Source organism: Artemia sp. Qi Xiang Cuo, chromosome 7 (genome assembly GCF_049724085.1).
Source record: "Artemia sp. Qi Xiang Cuo chromosome 7, ASM4972408v1, whole genome shotgun sequence".
NCBI lineage: Eukaryota > Metazoa > Arthropoda > Branchiopoda > Anostraca > Artemiidae > Artemia > Artemia sp. Qi Xiang Cuo.
This window is the reverse complement of record NC_142800.1, coordinates 701,401-708,452: the sequence shown is the minus strand read 5'-3', so window position 1 is coordinate 708,452 and position 7,052 is coordinate 701,401.

The following is a 7,052-nucleotide window of genomic DNA, read 5'->3' as shown; positions in this document are numbered from 1 at the left end:
AGAGGCTATAACATATTCATATTTGATTCTTAGTTAAAGTAGATAATGAATAACAATATAAAAACTTTTAAAACTAATTAAGAAAGACATCTACATACATGCAAAATGAAAAAAACACAAACAAAGAAAGAGGGGGGAGGTTGTATTTCATTATTCCAGTGAAAAAAATAAAAACTTACAGGGACAAGATGCATCACAAAGCAGTAAAATTTAAAGTAAAATGGCTATAGCAGCATACAAACAAATAAAAAGAGACACCGGAGCCCTGTTTAGTTCAGGACATATATCAGGCACCATGAAAAAAGGCAATAAACAATTTTGAAACCTGTCAGTAAGAGCACTGATTAGTGGTTAAATTAGTATAGGTGAGGTGGTTATGGAGTAGGACAGTATCTGGGGCTATAAAATTCATTGACAATATCCTCAATATGCATATTGAAATGATTGACTTAACAAAACGCTAGCAAATACTGTCCATTTATTTTTTGGTGGATTTATGATTAGGTTTCGTGTTTGGACTGGAGTAATGAATTACCCATCTTTTTTAACTTTTTTATTTTATGTTATTTTAGTTATGTCTTCTCGACCAGATGGAAAAGCTCTGCTTTTAGGGTGAGTTATTTATTTTGTTCAATAATAAATTTAAGGAAACCATTCCATGACATAGATATAAAGGAACGTTTTTAAAGGTAACGAAAAGTTCTCTTTTTAGATACCTATAAATACTTTCTGTGTATAAACAATAAATCAAAACCATAAATCTTACCATCAGGGATTATGATGCTTCAAGAGAAATTGCATTGACTTAAAGTGAGGCCACTTTGAAAATCCCCAATCTTCACCACCAACCCCATTTCTTTTGTTTTGTTGGGCATTAAGCTTCTTGAAAAATTTATTTCTCAGATACCTCCTGGTATTTTTGCACCATTCAACTGAAAACAAAAATGTTATAATAAATTGAAGGTCCTTAGTAGATTGTTAATACATTGCTGAAGCTGGCACAAATAAAAAGCACTAAGGTCTACTACACACAAGGGGTAGGAAGGATGAGTAAATCTTTAATAATTAGAGGTGATTGCACAAAAATATTAACAGTAAGATTTCAACAAAATATTTTAGGATAAAATACAGGCATCATCTATAGGAAAATGACCAATAAGGTTTAAAATATTTTAGGATAACATGCAGTCATCATCTATAGGAAAAATACTTTCCAATCACAATAATCATTCAAAGATATGATCAGATCATCAAGTGCAACACATCTCTAATCAACTGCAAATGTAACATAAAGCAAAACTAATAAAAACTTGAATTCCTCTACAGTTTTAAAAATTGGGCTTCTTGAAAAAATTTATTACTTTGCAACCTGTACTCAAAACAATAGAATCACAATAAACTTCTATTTTGCAACCCAAGCATTCTAGATACATGTAAATTGCAAGCCACACCCAAGTATTTGCAACTAGCTAGCATGCAAAAAAAAAAAATGCATGCAAGACAAAGAATTAAAAGGCGACAAAAAAGTTAGTTGGGAGCCACATGTCTTTTGGCATTCTTATTTGGACTAAGAGCAAAACATCAATCTAGCAATGTTGAAATTTTGAAAATACATACAAAATGGAAAATGATTTTTAAACAGTGTTGTTTGAGTAACCAGACTGAATTTATGCCATTTTTGCACAATTATTTACTGAAACTCTATTGTCTGACTATCATTGTGTGAGTATCTAAATAAAATTATTGCTTATTATTTTGTCTTTAATTGCATAATCAGATCCAAGAAAGAAAGGAAATGAACAAAGCTACATTTATGTATCTGTTTTCTTTACAGACTGAAGGGACAAACCTCCAAGCTTTGACAAATTCAATATTACTTTTGGTTCTTTTTCAAAGGGGGCTTTCTTTGGATTCTTTTCCATCCAACTAAAAGCAGTAGGGGCAGCATCAAGTACAAGTGACCTTCTTCTTAGTCTACATACATAGGGTTAAGTCATGCAGCTCTATACTAGGAAATATACACATGGTAAATATATAATATGGACTATAGATTTGGGAAAGGTTGGGTTCGACTTGAAGGTATAGATGCATGGTTGATCCTCTACATAAGGAAACATGTTAAGAACATAATACTTCATAATATGCAGAATAATCATAGTTAACATATTCTGAAGGGGAAGAACCTTTATCTTCAATTCTTTCCTTGTTTTTCTAAGAAATTCATGAATTTCTTAGAACATATATATAAGGCTGTACCCAGGATTTTTTTCTGGGGGAGGGGGGTGTGGGGGTTCAATATTCCCCTTGGGTATGACCTTGAATACATATTGACAAAGTACATACCCCACTCCCTTAATGTGTAAACATATACCCAGGAATTGCATTCTGGATCTAAATACAACCTTCATTTGCATCACAGATAAACTTTATGCCCACACCTAAATGGATCAAAATCAGATTATATATTTGCAGGTCATGGGGGTGGGGGTAAAGTTGATCTGTGATGCAAATGAAGGATATATTTAAATTCAGGATGCAATTCTGGGAATACATTTGCATATTACAGGGGTTGGGGTATATACTTTGTTAATATATAAGTTCTAAGAAATTCATGAATTTATTAGGAAAACTGGAAAAAGAAGTGAAGATAAAGATTCTCCCCTTGCAATATATGTTAACTGGGATTATTCTGCATATTCTGAAGTAAGAACTGTTTTCTTATTAAGTTTCCTTGTCCGGAGGACCAACTCTGCATCTATACTGAACTTAATTAGCAACAATAGGAATTAAACTAGCCTTTCATATTTGGAAAAAACATAAATAGGCATTAAGCTTTATGTTCATTGGTCAGATAGGCTATGTAGATTGTTCCATATTTACCAATAATCGTTAAAAACTGCAAATTTGGGAAATCACATCAGTAAGCTACAGCAAATGCTGCAGTTGTAATTGCATTCAAACCCTTCCTAAAGGTTTAATTTGTATAATGAGCCAACTGTTCATAAAGAACAAAACAAAAAAAAACTTGATCAGTCATTTTTATAATCTTCTCATTCCTCTTGAAGGTAAAATAGGTTTTCCCTTTGTAAAATCAGAAATCCTATCACCCTCATAAGGTCAAGTTGAAAAAATTTCAACTCAAAAATCCTATCACCCTAGAAGGAAAACCTCATAGGAATCCTATCACCCTCAAAGGATTTTGATAAAATCCTAAGCATCAGATTGAACCTTAAATGTTGACAGGGTCAACTCAGGAAGTGGTTTCATGGTGAAATTTTTTTTAAAAATAATCCTTTCTAATCTCTCTTATGTAAGTTGGACATGTATTTTTCTATGTTGGGAAAGTTTTGCATTCTTTTCTTGGAAGGATAAGATGGGTATATAGGTAGTAGAATAGGGTTTTGGTGTAAAGGCTAAGCCTAGTATATTTGGGGCCACTAAGGTTGAAAGTAGGCTATGCAAGCAATTCGGTAAATTATTTGCAGTTCATATTATTGACTTACGGATAAAATAAACATACTGCTTGATGTCTTTTGTTATGCTCTTTCCAAATATATTCATCATTTTTGTGGTAAATGAATTTTACCCCCAACCCTCTATATACCAATTCAGTTTGTTTATTTGCACTTTAGGGGGGTGGGGGTAAATTTTGTTTCTGATGTAAATGAGAGGTAAGTTTATACTTTACCCATCTCCCCCCCTAAAGTACAAATATACACCCTGATTTGGTATATATAGGGGTAGGGGTAAAATTAATTTCTGACAAAACTGATTGTTATATTTGGAATGATAGGCTAATTAAAAAAGGCAATAAATATCTACCTAATCATATTATTGACTTGTACTTAAAGTTAATATACCACTCAATGCCTTTTTTATGCTGATTACAAATATAATAATCATTTCTATCAGAAATGAATTTCAGCCCCCCCCCCTATATATGCCAATTCAGGGTATATATTTCTACATTGGGGGGGGGGGTAAAGTTTAAACTTAACTCCCATTTAAATCACAAATAAAATCCCCCCCCCCTACTGTAGAAATATATACCCTGAATTGGCATATTTAGGGGGGGGGGAAGGGCTGAAATTCATTTCCAATAGAAATGATTATTATATTCATAATCAGCATAAAAAAGGATATTGAGTGGTATATTTACTTTATGCATAAGTCAATAATATGATTTGGTAGATATTTACCAAAGAGGCATTGAGGTAAATTTTGGTAAATATCTACCAAATCATATCATTGAGTTAGGACTAAAGTGAATACACCATTTGATGCCTTTTTTATGCTGATTACAAATATAATAATTATTTCTATCAGAATTGAACATTTCAGCCCCCCCCCTATATATGCCATTTCAGGGTTTGGTATATATAGGGGGGAGGGGCTGAAATTCATTTCCAATAAAAATGATTATTAAATTTGTAATCAGCATAAAAAAGGCATCAAATGGTGTAGGGTAAAAGACCTCTTTTCAGAAAGAACCACTTTTCTTTGGTATTCTAGGAAAAGAGACAGGTTTTCGGACTGCCCCTATTTTACTACTGCATGACACAATGCAAGTATAGTAACAACATCCCCGCCTTCTTGGTGAAAGGTGTCATGAAGGAAAATTTCTACAAAAATAACTTAAAGATAATTGGAAATAAAAACAAAAATATGGGTTAGTGGCAATGCAAATATTGAAGGTAAGTTTGGTTAAATAAATAAAAGTTGGGTAAATAATAGAAAGTAAGAAGGTAAATAAATATTGAAGGTAAGTTACAACCTGTTATTACAGAAACAAGGTTAAGCGTGTATCCGTTTTTGTTGTGATTTATAAATTCGACAGTGTTTCAAAGAAACCAACAATTGTACACGAAAAAGAATTTTCTTCTAATGAGCTAAATACAGAATTACGGTACTTTCTCCTTTCTATGGAAAATTTCTCCTTGGAAAGTTTCTCCCGCGTAAGATTCTTCTTGCCCCAAACAATTCTATCCCTGCTAAGAATTCCCCATAAAAACACTTCTTGCAGACAATTCCACCAGGAAAATTATTTTTAGCCTATTTTCTTTTGAAAAAATACTGATTTTTCTTTATTTTTCTAATCGTTTTTCAAAATCATGCTGGAAATCTTCCTTCTACGGACAGTTTTTGTCTCAACAGAAGGTTTCTCCCACGTGAAGATCCCCCATGGAGAGTCTCTCCTGTGGAAAATTAACCCACCTCACCATGGCAATATCTACCTGACAACTTCCACTCCTTTGAAAATTTTACCTTGGCTATTTCCCCGGAATATCTTCAAATGTTGAATTGGCAAAAGAAAGCAGGTAAAATAAAATTAATTTTGTATCAGAACTCCGGTAAATTCTTTTAAATATAGTTTCCCTTTGAAAGTTAATACCTGTAAGCTTCCCTTCCCACGGTAAATTATCCTGTTGGAAACACACGCCCCCCCCCGGCCGAAAATTTTACCCACAGAAAAATCACCCTCCCCCAAAAATGTCTTTACTTCACAATAATAAATACTATATGTAAACACAGGACAAATTTAAAAACTTACAACACTTTCCCCAGGGACTTGCAGGTTCGTGTCATCCCCAGAGGCTTGATTAATTGACCTTTCAACTATGCTAATCAAAATGGCTCTCTCAAATTTTTGATCAGATAAGTTTGGGAATAAGAAGCGTGGGAGTTTTTTAGTACTTTTAAAAAAGCGTCTTACTGTTTTAATTAAACAGCTCTTGTGTTTCAGGAGTCATTATTAAATAATTGGGACGAAAATTAAAACTTTAGCGTAAAGAGCAATGTGCTGAAGAGGGGACAACCCTCTTTATGTACATAATAATTTCTGTTTGTTTTTAGTTTTAATGTTGACCCTTACTTTCAGTTGAAAAAACTTGTTTGTTTTTATTTTAATTTTTGATTGTTTTTTAAATAATTCCAGGAAATCTAGCCCTACCTCCACGGAGACCCCCCCCCCCCGGAAATATCCTCTATACAATTCAATCCCAGTGAAAATTTACCTTGGACAATTATTCTTAACCACTCTGTGTGTAAAATTGAGACAGAAAAGAGAAAACAAGACATAAAAAGAATTTTGTATAATGATTCTGGCAAATACCCCCAGTGTAGAATTTCGACGATTTTGTTAAAAAAAGGGTTGGGGAGGGGGCCTAGTAGTTGCCCTCAAATTTTTTTGATCACTGAAAAAGCGAACTAGAACTTTCAATTTCTGTTCAATAAGCCCTCTCGCGATATTCTAGGACCGCTGGGTCGATACGATCACCCCTGGAAAGTAGAAAAAAAATACACATGCATCTGCGATCTTTCTTCTGGAAAAAAATGACAAAATTCTACATTTTTACAAATGGGAGCTTGAAACCAATACTGTAGGATTCTCTTATACGCTGAATCTGAGTGTGCGATTTTCATTGAGATCACTTGACTTTTATGGGTTGTTTCCCCCTTTTTTTGAAAATCAGGAAAAAATTTTCAGGCTTGTAGCTTTTGATGGGTAACGTTAAACCTAATGGAAATTATATAGCCTACTTGAAATCAGCATAAAAAGCCGATTCTTTTGGTATATCTATTAGATAAGATAAGGTAAGATTTATTCATAATCAATTAATCATACAAGAATATACATTGTGCTAATCCCCCAAAGGCTCCTAGACCTGTAATAGAGGGGGAATACATACCGTTTAAAGCAAACACTAAATCAATAGAAAAACATTAAAATAGGCCTACATTGAATAATCTAATCAGTATATACAATCCAATCACAACACTCCTAATCCCCTTCGAAAGGCTCCATGGCCAGTAATTGATTATGAATAAATCTTATCTTATCTAGGTCAATTAACCCCCCTCTCACACCCACCTTTTCCCCAAACACATCGAAGAAGTTGTCGTAGAAACTTCAAAAGGGGCTCATTCAATTGGAAATTGGAGTGGCTTGTGTCCTTTTTAATAGTTGAAAGTATTCAGGAATGATGATAGATGCTCATAGGCTTATCTTAAAAGTGATTTGCAAAGATACATTACCGGGAATTTCCAAATAG